Source organism: Muntiacus reevesi, chromosome 2, assembly GCF_963930625.1.
Source record: "Muntiacus reevesi chromosome 2, mMunRee1.1, whole genome shotgun sequence".
NCBI classification, from domain to species: Eukaryota; Metazoa; Chordata; class Mammalia; order Artiodactyla; family Cervidae; genus Muntiacus; species Muntiacus reevesi.
The window spans coordinates 38,407,210-38,420,899 of record NC_089250.1 but is presented as its reverse complement, the minus strand read 5'-3'; the positions used below and the strand labels follow the sequence as shown (position 1 = coordinate 38,420,899).

General features: G+C 46.3%; 1 protein-coding gene across 13 annotated transcripts in view; it reads right to left on the bottom strand.

Moving 5' to 3' along the window:
- The window catches only part of RIN2 (Ras and Rab interactor 2), a 211,009-nt gene that overhangs the window by 49,237 nt on the left and 148,082 nt on the right, over window positions 1-13,690 (bottom strand). The window lies entirely within an intron of this gene.

Below are 13,690 nucleotides of genomic sequence, written 5' to 3'. Positions count from 1 at the left end.
TGCCCCCAATCCCTCCCAGCATCAGGGTCTTTTCCAATGAGTCAACTCTTCGCATAAGGTGGCCAAAGTATTGGAGTTTCAGTTTCAGCATCAGTCCTTCCAATGAACACCCAGGACTGATCTCCTTTAGGATGGACTGGTTGGATCTCCTTGCAGTCCAAGGGACTCTCAAAAGTCTTCTCCAGCACCACAGTTCAAAAGCATCAATTTTTAGGTGCTCAGCTTTCTTCACAGTCCAACTCTCACATCCATACATGACCACTGGAAAAACCACAGCCTTGACTAGACGGACCTTTGTTGGCAAAGTAATGTCTGCCTTTTAATATGCTGTCTAGGTTGCTCATAACTTTCCTTCTGAGGAGTAAGCGTCTTCTAATTTCATGGCTGCAATCACCATCTGCAGTGATTTTAGAGCCCCCAAAAATAAAGTTTGACACTACTTCCACTGTTTCTCCATCTATTTCCCATGAAGTGATGGGACCAGATGCCATGATCTTAGTTTCCCGAATGTTGAGCTTTAAGCCAACTTTTTCACTCTCCTCTTTCACTTTCATCAAGAGGCTTTTCAGTTCCTCTTCACTTTCTGCCATAAGGGTGGTGTCATCTGCATATCTGAGGTTATTGATATTTCTCCCGACAATCTTGATTCCAGCCTGTGCTTCAACCAGCCCAGCATTTCTCATGATGTACTCTGCATGTAAGTTAAATAAGCAGGGTGACAATACACAGCCTTGACGTACTCCTTTTCCTATTTGGAACCAGTCTGTTGTTCCATGTCCAGTTCTAACTGTTGCTTCCTGACCTGCAAATAGGTTTTTCAAGAGGTGGGTCAGGTGGTCTGGTATTCCCAATCTCTTTCAGAATTTTCCACAATCTATTGTGATCCACACAGTCAAAGGCTTTGGCATAGTCAATAAAGCAGAAATAGATGTTTTTCTGGAACTCTCTTGCTTTTTCGATGATCCAGCGGATGTTGGCAATTTGATCTCTGGTTCCCCTGCCTTTTCTAAAACCAGCTTGAACATCTGGAAGTTCATGGTTCACATATTGCTGAAGCCTGGCTTGGAGAATTTTGAGCATTACTTTGCTAGCATGTGAGATGAGTGCTCACAGTGTGGTAGTTTGAGCATTCTTTGGCATTACCTTTCTTAGGGACTGGAATGAAAACTGACCTTTTCCAGTCCTGTGGCCACTGCTGAGTTTTCCAAATTTGCTGGCATATTGAGTGCAGCACTTTCACAGCATCATCTTTCAGGATTTGAAATAGTTCAACTGGAATTCCATCACCTCCTTGTTCATAGTGATGCTTTCCAAGGCCCGCCTGACTTCACATTCCAGGATGTCTGGCTCTAGGTGAGTGATCACACCATCGTGATTATCTGGGTTGTGAAGATCTTTTTTGTACAGTTCTTCTGTGTATTCTTGCCACCTCTTCTTAATATCTTCTGCCTCTGTTAGGTCCATACCATCTCTGTCCTTTATCGAACCCATCTTTGCATGAAATGTTCCCTTGGTATCTCTAATTTTCTTGAAGAGATCTCTAATCTTTCCCATTCTGTTGTTTTCCTCTATTTCTTTGCATTGATCGCTGAGGAAGGCATTCTTATCTCTCCTTGTACTGTCTAATAGGCCCCTCCTTTTCCTTAGGAGGGCGACCTTGCTAAAAACGATGAATTCTTTGCTAATAATTTCATTTTCCCATTTCCTCTCTACCTTAAAAAATCTTTCCTTTCCTGCAGCCCAAGGGAGTGCCTTCTTCCTCCCTAGATGGAATGCTGCCTGATTTGTGAAGTATAAATTCGTGAAGCCATTCACATCCAGACCTCTTTTCCTTTTGCAAATCTGAAACTACCTTTTAAACAGTAATTCCCATTCTTCCTCTCCCCCTAGTGCCTGGAAACCACCATGTACTTTCTGTCTCTATGAATCTGACAACTCTAAATTCCTCATATAAGCAGAGTCATGTAGCATTTGTCTTTTCACAGCTGGCTTATCAAATTTATCTTAAATGTAACACATAGCCGACTTGAGAAAAGTATCAGGTACATGAATAGTAAAGATGGCACATGAATAAGTGAAAAACTGGCCACAACGAATGATGGGCTAAGACAATTTGAGTAAGAAGACTATTTCTCCTGTATTAATCTTCACAAACCCTTCTCTTAGTTTCAGCAGGGAAGACCATCCTGAGAAGGGCATCTATTGCCTCTTCTCAGCCCCTCCTTGCCCACGTTCACACTATCCCCGCCTCCTTCGTTTCCTTTTATTTCTGTTTTTTAAAATTGGCATATAATTGCTTAACAATGTTGTGTGAGTTTCTGCTGTACCACGAAGTGAATCACGTATCCGTATATGTCAAAACTGCCCTTGAGTGTCTGTAACCGGCTGCGACCCACGTCAAAACCCAGCACAGGGGCTTCCCTGGTGGCCCAGTGGCTAAGACTCTGTGCTCCCAATGCAGGGGCCTGGGTTCCACCCCTGGTCAGGGAATAGATCCCACATGCTGCAACTAAGACCCAGAAGCAAAATTTAAAAAATATATATTTTTAAAAGTCTACCAAAAAGTCCCCACATTGAACTCCCCTCTCCCCCCACCCCTGTCCCATCTCTTGCAGCTGCAGTGAATTCCTTCACCCACTGTTTATCCACCTCTGAAGCAATCACCTGTCTTACTCTGCATTCCACGTGGCTCCTTCTAGCCTGGTTCCATCCCCTAGCCATACTCAGGCCTAACCCTGGGCAGATGTGGACATGATGCCTGCTCTGGACATGACAGGGATGATGGATGAGGCTGATTCCTTGTGAGTCAGGAAGGGGAGGAGCTCAGCAGGTGGAGAGAAGTGGGGGCCAGGATCCTCATAGCTTCTGTCTGGGCCCCCATTACACACCCTCTGAGTCAGGCCTTTCCTTGGGCAGGCCCCAACGACAGAATCCATATGCTCAGTTCCGGTCTCAGGAGACAATGGACCCTTGTCTCCAAGCTTACCAAAAAATGGGTGGGGAGGGGAAGGTGGACATACCACCCCAGAAGACACCACTTTGGCAAGTGGATTTTTTCAAGTTGAAGACTCAGTCCAAGGACTCAGGGAGACCCCTCCTTCCCCTGAACTACCTGGAAGAATTCTGCTAGAGGCCTGATCCAGGAAGGGAGTTCATGGCAAATGTGACCTCTCATAACAGAAGACTTTTGGGCCCTGCAGACACCTGTTCACCAGCATCTGCTCCTCTGTCCTCCGGGTGAACTCTCCTCTCCTCCTGAAGTCCCTGACCCTGACCCCTTTCTTAGCTCAGAATGGCACAAGACTTGATTGCCTGACTGTCTTGAGTTTCATGCCTGTGAGGCCCCTGTATGTACGACTCTGTTAATCTATCTTATGTCAATTTAATTACTAGACCAACTAAAGAACTGATGCTTTTGAATTGTAGTGCTGGAGAAGACTCTTGAGAGTCCCCTGGACTGCAAGGAGATCAAACCAGTCAATCTTAAAGGAAACCAACCTCGACTATTTATTGGAAGGATGGATGCTGAAGCTCCAATACTTTGGTCGCCTGACGTGAAGAGCCAAACTCACTGGACAAGACTCTGATGCTGGGAAATATTGAGGGCAGGAGGAGAAGGGGATGACAGAGGATGAGATAGTTGGATGGCATCATCGACACAACGGACATGAGTTTGAGCAAATTCCAGGTGATAGTGGAGGACAGACGAGCCTGGCGTGCCCAGTCCCTGGGGTCACAAAGACTGAACAAAACAAGAGTAACAATAACCACAATAAACTAAAGAAGCTAGAAGGGTAGAAAAGAAAAGTTTCCCTCCCTACCACAGCCAGCAAGAGCTCCCTGGCCTCTGGCCATCTCAGGGCCTGCGTTGAGTAGCGGAAGCAGCCCAGACCGTTCCAGGACAACAAGTCCAAACTTAGAGCAGCCCCGATCTCAGTGCTCATGAGTTTCCCTCAGGGACACACCCTCTCCAGCCTCCTGTGGAGCAGCGAGGGGTGGGGTGGGGGGGTGGGGAGTGCTTAGGGTAAACATGTCATTGCTGAGTTTTGGTCTAGAACTGTACTTCTATACCCACCAGACAAAGGGTACCAGTGCCAAGCACTCCATTCAAGGTCCCCAAATACAAAACACCATCTCCACCGCTGGGACTGAGACTCAGAATTCCAACCAAAGTGGCCGGGTGTGCTCCAGCTGTGGAACACAGGAGACAGACAGAGACCTTCCCGACAGGACAGCTGTCTTTGGTGGAGGCAGGTCTGGAAAAAAACAAGGTGGGAGTCTCATGCCCACACTCCCTGGGGCTCCACCAGTTCAGTTATCAATGGATTCTTACTGACCCAGAACCAAACTCACCCACTTCCTGCCCAACATGTGAAAGCGGCAACAGCAAGATGCTCTTGTTTATAAGGCAAGTGGACCTGGATCCTTGGGTCCCCTGAACCTGACAATCTGGTTTCAGGAGAAGAACATTTGTGGTTAGACTTGGATCAAAGCCCCAGCTGACTCTATAACTGTGAGACTGGGCTCATTACTACATGCCCTCCAGCCTCAGTTTCCCCATCACAAGAATCCCAAGACGGATTGTTATTAAGAAAAGCAATCTGTTTCTAAAACAGATGAAATCAGAAAAGAACTGAGTAGAAGAGCCTAGACACGTCCTGAGAACCACGAGTAGATTCTGTTCAGGAGTTTCCAGGGTGTCTCTCAGTGTCTCCTAATTTTTAGAAATTCAGAGAAAGAAACAAGGCAATGTTTTTTTCATTCTAGACTATTCCAAGGCTATTCTATAAACAAATTCTGGAGTTTGTTTGATCAGCATTTCATGTGAACCTTCTTGGGAAATTCCCTGGCAGTTCGGTAGTCAGCACTCAGAACTTTCACTTCAGGGGACCCGGGGTCCTATCCCTGGTTAGAGAACTAAGAGCCCACAAACTGTGAAGTGCAGCCAAAAAAAGTGAATCCTCTAGAAGAGGGCTCCTGGTGGGTACCTCTAGCTGGAATGTTCTCCATTTATCCTCAGGGATGAGTCCCAACCTGGACCTGGTGCTTGCCATTCTCAACCTCCAGGTGGAAAAAAGGTAAAGGTGGAAATCTACTTCTCCTGGTGTCTTTATGTTGAAATTCCCAGGAGCATCCTGCCTCTCTGGGGCCCTCCCTGCCTCAATCTGCCCATGTAGAGCCTTCAGCTGCTCCCCAGCCTAACAAAGCCCCTTCCCTTGATGTTGCCTCAACCAGCTGCAATGGCAAGAAGGATGCACCCTGGACATAGCACTGCCACAGGGCTCAGCCTCCAGCTATAAGAGGCCAGTGCAAGGCTGTCTTCAGAATTAAGAAGCAGATGGAAGTCAGAGAAGAGGTTGCTCTTAGAGAAGTAGATCCTGCCTTATGTATTGAAAGGACACCAAACATGTTCCAAGTACTAAACAGTGGCCAAGATGCTAGGATGGGTGGGAGATACATCAAGGGATCAATAGGTTCTGAGAAAAACATTAGTAGAAAAAGCTTCTTGGGACTTGTCCAGTGGTCCAGTGATAAAGAATCCACCTGCTCAGGCAGGGGACACGGGTTCAATCCCTGGTTAGGGAACTAGATCCCACATGCTGCCGCTAAGACCCAGAGTGGCCAAATGAATAAATAAATACATAAATAAACAAATGCTTAATTTAAAAAAAGAAAAAGCCTCTTAGGTAGAGAGACAGAGAAAAGACCAGCTCATCCCAAAGAGATACATCTAATAAAAATTTCTGGCAAAGGGACCAATTCCAAATTTTGCTAAACACACACACACATATATATAGCAAACATAAATTTCCCAGAAAACCTTTCATTTCAGAGATACCTGGTAGCTGATGTACAATGATTTCCTAACACTCTCAGTCAGGCAAACACTTCTTTAGAATGTGTGAAGCCAAAATAAAACCCACTGTGTAGTGTTCCAGTCTGGAGAAGGGGGCCCCAGTTCATTCTGGCTGTATGTGGCTCCTTTCTCCGTTTATAACAGAGAACTTGCCAGGTGAGCTGAGAAGACTCTGACCCACCACCTGGGATGGAAACGTGATGGGCAGAGGCCTGGGAGGTGGCATGTTCTCATAAGGATCATGGCATGTCTACCTTCACTGAAGGGAAATTAAAGGCCATCTAGAGGAAACTAGGGGCCATCTCCTTCTTTGAGGTCAAACGCTAGAAACCGGTAGAACTGGGCCCAGGTCTGCATTGTGCAGTTTCCCTACAACACAAAAATGGGTATTTTCATTCCCCAAGGCTTTGTCCCCTTGAACTCAGCAAGGGCAAAGATGAACAGATTTGGGGTCACGGGCTTTATCCCCCACTGGCCAAGGGTTGTTACTTGCTGCAGGAGGAGGGGAGGCCTTGACTTCCTCAAAAAGATTTCTAAAAGCAGTGACAGGAGGATTTTCATGAAAAAGCTCCGTCTACTGAGGACCAGCTGGAGAGAACAGCACAGGAAAGGGAACATCAGGGGACGCGGCCCAGCCACTTGCAGGAGAGGAGGAGGATTCAGTGACTTTTTTACTTATGAACTTCCTGCTACTGACTCGCCAGTGAGAGATGGAAAGGGTAGATAGGCGCCCGTGCTGGCAGGGTCTCCCCTCATTCCTGTAAAACTAAGAAAGGAACAAAGGACCTATTGTCCTGGGCACCCTTGAAGCTGAAACCAGGAGCAGGAGCCAGGCGGGCTGTGTCTCACCCGCTGATCCTGGAGCCCAGGCATCAGCCAGCATGGGGCTTCATGAAAAAGAAACTCTCTTTAGGGTCACACCACGGGTGTCTCAGAGCCAGACTCAGTCAGACCCTGCATCTAACCGACCTGATGTTCTGCAGCAAAGTCAACTACCAATCCAGTGGCCAGCCAAGGTCTGTAAAGGCCGAGAGAGATCAGGGCCACCAGCCCCCTGACAAAACCGGAATCTACGTCTAGGACACACTATGCCTTTCCAGAATTCTCCAAAAACGTCCTTGTAAGTCAGCGAAAATCATGCATCATCTACCACTCAGATGCATAGGACACACTGGCAGGACACGTACCCAGGCAAAGAACGAAAATAACCAACAAGCAATCAGAAAGGACTCTATCTCAGGGGGTGGGTTCATGGTAATACTGATTTTTATTTCTTGCATCATGCTTTTTCTGTAATGTACAAAAGGTTTTGCTTTTGCTGATCAAAAAAGAAATCTAACATATTCTTTTTAAAAGCCTTCCCCAGGACTTCGCTGGTGGTCCAGGGGCTAGGACTCTGAGCTCCCAATGCAGGGGGCCTGGGTTCTATCCCAGGTTGAGGAACTGAATCCCACATGCTACAGCTAAGACCTGGTGCAGCCAAATAAATAAAAATAAATGTTGAAAAAAAAACCAAAAAAACAAAACCTTCCCCAATATCACCAGTCAAAATCGGCAAAACAACTGTTTCGGGAACTGTTGATTTAGAGGTTGTCCTTACACCTGCTCACCTCATTCTTTAAGGCTGAGTCTCATCTTTGCTAAAACTGCCTCCCACCTGGAATTACCCACATCCTTGCTAAGGTCCCCAGGATATCTGGCACAGTCCACTATTACCTCTTCTTCCCATTATATGATATTTGTTGACAATTCTTTCTTCCTTAGGTTGTGTAACACTTTAGGCTCCTGTCTAGGTATGTTAGCAAATAGCACCCGTTCAAAACATATTTTCTGTAAATTGAACTTAATTGTTGCCGCTTTGGTAACAGTGTGAGAAAAGAGTTGGTCAGTCCATGTAGAATTCCTTGACACCATAATCCAAACACTTGCATAGTGGTTGGAAATCAGGAAACATCTTAAGGAACTGGGAGAAAGCTGATCAGGCAAGTCATGGCAGAATATCCTCACGGGCGTGATGGGTCATTGTCTTACTGCAAAATGATTTCTGCTTCTGTCCCCCCAAAAGCACCCCACCGTCCTGCTTCCACTGAAGGAAAGAGCAGTTGTGTCTATGGTGTCACTTGAGTGTTTCAGACAAATGGGTCTTCAACCCAAGTCAAAGAGCTCCTCTGTCCTGTTTGCATCAGATAGTCTTCGAGAAAGAAGGTGAACAGGTGAGGGCTGACAAATCAGAATTAATGGAAATGGGTGTGGGGTTTCCCGGGTGGCTCAGTGGTAAACAATACACCTGCCAATACAGGAGATGTGGGTTCAGGCCCTGGGTCTGGAAGATCCCTGGGAGAAGGAAATGTCAACCCATTCCAGTTTTCTTATCTAGGAAACCCCATGGACAGAGGAGCCAGGTGGGCTACAGGCCATGGGGGTCTCAAAGAGTCAGACACAACTTAGTGACTAAAACAACAACAGTGTTAGTAATTCTTAGAAATAGATCATGTGTAAGATGAACATAAACTTTGATAACAGTAAGCATTTTTTTAAAGAAAGAATCTAAAATGCTACAAGATATAGTTAAGATTCTGTAGCAAGTGATCCTTGTGAGCTTCCTAGGAGGCAAACCAACTTTTCTGACAGGTGTGGTTGGTTCTGGGCATGGCCAGCTCTCAGATGTTGTGGGACCTAACGATGAGCCCCAAATCCTGAGGGGCAGACAGGTTTCCAAATATAGCAATAAAGGAAAATATTGCTTTGCTGACTAACACTGCACATGACACAGACACTATGTAAGGAGACAAAACACAAAGTGATTTTGCATATGATGACTTGAACTTGTTCCAAAAGACATCATGTAAAGATACTCCAAGGCCTTCGGAGGACCAAAAGTGGCTATACTCAGTGGAGAATAGTCACTCTGCATGTGGTATTTCAAGAGGAAAAGATGGAAAGAAATAATATGAAGTGACGTTAAATTCTGTGTTTAAAGTCACCGATGTTGAGGACATGTATTTACTAACTATGGGAAACTGTATCGGAAACTGTATCTGCATTTAAATGAAGAATTTAAGTTCCCCAAATAACCAAAATAGCTCTACCAGATTTTGGGTGCATACGTTTCTTAGTTAGGGATTCTCAGGTGGCACCAGTGGTAAAGAACCACCTGCCAATGCAGGAGATATAAGAGATGCGGGTTTGATCCCTGGGTCGGGAAGATGCCCTGGAGAAGGGCATGGCAACCCACTCCAGTATTTTTGCCTGGAGAATCCCATGGGCAGAGGAGCCTGCCCATAGGGTCGCAAAGAGTTGGATACGACCTAAGCAATATAGCACTCACATACTCACTGCAACTAAGAGTGTGCATGCCACAACTAAAGATCCTGCTTGCCACAACTAAGACCCAGCACAGCCAAATAAATAAGTAACTAATTATTAAAAAAAAAAAAAAAAGTAGATGACAGCAAGTGTACATAAGAACAGAGCATTCAGAACTCTCACACACTGTGGGTGTAAGTGCAAATTGACATGGCTTTGGAAAACTGTTGGGCACCATTTACTAATGTTGACTATATAAGCATCCTACAACCCATCAATTCATTCCTATGTCCCTAACTGAAGCTTGTCACATGTATTCTCCCAAAAGACACCACAAGAATGTTCACAGTAGTGTTATTCAAAATAGCCCCACACTGGAAACAATGCCAATATCCATTAACAGGAGAATATAACTTGTGCTGTATTCATAGAATGGAATACACACTGTATGATTCCAGTTGCACCAAGTCCCAAAACAGGCAAACCTGACTGATGGCAACAGAAGCCAGGAAAGTGTTTACCCCTGGGGTATGGCGATCAGAAGGGAGTACAGTGGGGGGCCTTCCCTCTGCTCTGGAGGAAGCTTAAGGCCTATCCCACATCTTCAACATTTTATTTCTTTACGCACCAGACTTTATTTTCTTGGGCTCCAAAATCACTGCAGATGGTGACTGCAGCCAAGAAACTAAAAGATGCTCTCTCCTTGAAAGAAAAGCTATGACCAACCTAGACAACAAATTAAAAAGCAGAGACATTACTTCACCAACAAATGTCCATCTAGTCAAAGCTATCGTTGTTCCAGTAGTCATATATGAATATGAGAGTTGGACCATAAAGAAAGCTGAGCACTGAAGAATTGATGCTTTTGAACTGTGGTGTTGGAGAAGACTCTTGAGAGTTCCTTGGACTGCAAGGAGATCCAACCAGTCCATCCTAAAGGAAATCAGTCCTGACTATTCATTAGAAGGATGGACGCTAAAGCTGAAATTCCAATACTCTGGCCACCTGATGCAAAGAGCTGACTCATTTGAAAAGACCCTGATGCCGGAAAAGATTGAAGGCAGGAGGAGAAGGGGATGACAGAGGATGAGATGGTTGGATGGCATCACTGACTCAATGGACATGAGTTTGAGCAAGCTCTGGGAGCTGGTGAAGGACAGGGAAACCTGGCGTGCTGCAGTTCATGGGGTCGTGAAGAGTTGGACACAACTGAACTGAACTGAACTGAGGTCCCCTAACTGCTTTATGAGCCTGACATCTTGCTCCTCCAAGAGGCTTCTGATGCTTGAATATGTTTAGAATCTCAAAGGGGCTGGCGACTGTCATTTTCCCATTCACTGAATGTTTACCAAGGAATGCTACCTGCCAGACACCATCCTGTGTGTTGAAAAAAAACAGCACTGGGCACAGACAAAGTCTCTGCTCTCACACAGCATACTTTTTAGTGCCAGGGGCAGAAGACACATGCAAGCCAGTGAGTCCATTTCTGGTCTGTACAAGTTCTACAGATTTGAATAAAGCCAAAGACTCCCCTGGTGGTCCAGGGGCTAAGCATCTGCCTTGCAACACAGGGGACACAGGTTCAGTCCCTGGTTGGAGAACTAAGAGCCCCCACTCCACAACTAGAGAGTCCATGAGCCTCAAATGAAGGTTCCTGCAAGATGCAATGAAGATTCCACAGATGGCTGCAACGAAGACCCAATGCAGCCAAAGAAATAAATTAATATTAAAAAAAAAATAACAACAGCCAGTTGAGGGGACAGAAGAAAGGACAGTCCATGGGTGACTGCTTCTTGCAGGAAGGGCATTCCAGGCAGAAGGAACAGTAGGATGAAGTCTGGGAGGTGGGAGCTTGCTTGGCCAGGAGCCCAGGGGCTGGAGTAGACAGATAGAGCAGGTGACACTGTCAGAAGAGATGTGGGGGGCGGGGAGGGGGTTGGATCCCCGTAGGACTGAAGGCCATGGTGAAGATTTTGGTTTTAAATGAAAAACTACTAAAGGACTTTGAACATGAGGGACGTGACTTGGATTCAGATGAACTAAAGTCAGATTACCCTCTGACTTAGATAACAGTTCAGAGGGACTTCCCTAGCAGTCCAGTGTTTAAGACTCCACCTTCTAATGCAGGGAGTACGGATTTGATCCCTGGTCCAGGAACTAAAGTCCCACATGCCTCGGGAGCTGTGCCAAAAATTAAAAAAACAAAAAAACAAAAAACAAAAAACAGCAAACAGCTCAGAGGTGGTGAATCGGTGAAAATAAAGCAGAAGCAGCAGGGAGGGTCTACTGCAGTGGGGGTAAGGAGTGGTCCCACCCTGGATCTATCTTACTGGCAGAGCTGCCAGGGTTTGGAGACAGAGGGGAAGGCAGTTATGAGACAAGAGGTGTCAGGGTTGATGCGTTTGTGAAGGGAAACCAAGGGCTCAGTCCTGGTCTTTGTAAGTTTGAAATGCCAAGGGTGAGGCTGTGGGCAGCTGGATGCAACATGTGGATCCAACAGAGGACCAGCCTAGGGATGGATACAAGCTGGGAATCTGGGAATGTTCTGGAGGTGGGAATGCTCATAACAATGGATGGATGAGAGGGAGAGAGGTAAGAGGAAGTGGAACCAAAAAGATTCTATTTAACCTACGGTTGGATCATAAGCCACAAGGCTGGATGGGGTCACACAGGAAGTTGCTCTAGAGATGTCTCTGTGAACAAGATACTGTGCTTACCTCGTGCTGACACTGGGCCAAGTGCTTCACAGCTATTAACTCAGTCTTCCTAACAACTCAGAGGTAAAGCTCCATTACTGTCCCCATTTTACTGATATGGACACTGAGGCTCCTATTCAGAAAGGAAAGGGGTTAGTGCAGAGGCCTCTGGGGACCCCAGGATCAGGTGGGCAGGGGGACGAGGAGGAAGCAGCCAGTGGCAGGCAAGGCGAGAGGAGACCAGGGAGCCTGGTGTCCCCGAAGCCCACAAGTATCCCTGCAGAGGACAGAAGGTGGGAGCTGACCATGGATACAAAAAAGGGTCATCTTTACTTCCAGAAACCTGCTTCCTTCTGAAATTAACTTCCTCCCGGTTTGAATGCAGGCAACACATCTCAGTAGTGCTCTCAGCCCGAGTCCCTATCACCACCAGCAGTCCCAGACGTCCTCAGCGTCACTGCAGTCCTGCCTGCACTCAGAGGTCAAGCTCCATTTTTTACCATCCATTCATCTCTGCTTCCAGATGAGAGAGGCTCCTCAACCCACAGCCTGACCTGGCCTTTAACATGTCAGTAAGGGCGCACCTATGCTATGAAATCACATATTAACAACCCTGATCCTCGTATCTCAATTGTTCCCTCTACATATTGTTCACGCTACATATTTTATTTTATGCATTTAAAGTATTAAACCAAGGAGGGGCTCTATGACACCCGAAAAGGTTAAAGACCTCCAGCTCATCTCAATATTAACCACAGAGGAGCCACCGCAAGCAGAGAACCGAATCCTAACCTGGGGAGTCAGCGGGTATTTCACCTCGCATTCCTGGTGACTGCCTGGGGCAGGTGAGGCTAGCCCACAGTGCCCAGGCACCCTCACCATAAGTGATGTCACAAAGGAAGGTGACTGGGATGCCTTCCTGCAGCCACCAGAATGTTCCCTGCCCAGGTTTGGGGGTGGGGGTAGGGGATGAGGGTTGGATGGGGTTGGGGTGTGTCTTCTCTCTACAAGGCTCTCATTTGACTGGTTATGCTCCCCTTACTCCCACTGCTTCCCGGTCATCTGCCCTTCAGGGTGCTCTATGCCAGGCTGACCCACTGTCTCCCTGTAACTACAGTTCTGCTCTGCCCTCATTTGCAAACAGCTCAGAGCCCTCCTCGCAGTACCTCTCCATCATCTGCCTCTCCTGACTTCTCCACTGGGCAAAATGGAGGGCTTAAAACTAAGTCACTGTTCCATGCTCCAAACAGTCAGTGAGAGATCCCAGCACAGAATCCAGAGGCTTCTCAGGTGGGTTTTTTTCCATGTCACATGGGTCCCAAATCAGCAGAACTAGGGCCACAACAGAGTTTCCTTCAAGGGTCATTTGGAGAGTCAATGAGCTGGCAGCTATAATGTACTCACAACAGTGGTCTACACTGTTGGTCTAAACTGTACACTGTTGGTCTAAACTGTACACTGTTTACGCAGTAAACACCATATACATTGTTAAAGATAATCTTGGAAACAGACATTACCATATGTAAAATAATAGCCAAGGGGAATTTGCCTTAGGACTCAGGGAACTCAAACAGGGCTCTGTAACAACCTAGAGGGGTGAGATGGGGAGGGAGGTGCCATGGCTATTCAAGTGGGAGGGGACATGGGTAAACCTGTGGCTGAGTCATGTTGATGTTTGGTAGAAACCAACACAACATTGTAAAACAATTATCCTTTAATTAAAAAACAAATTAAAAAAAATAATCTCAACTTTCCTGTTCCCCATTTTTAAAAAGCCTTTAAAATTCATAAACTCTGTATCAACCAGTGTAGCATTCAAGAATAACTGACA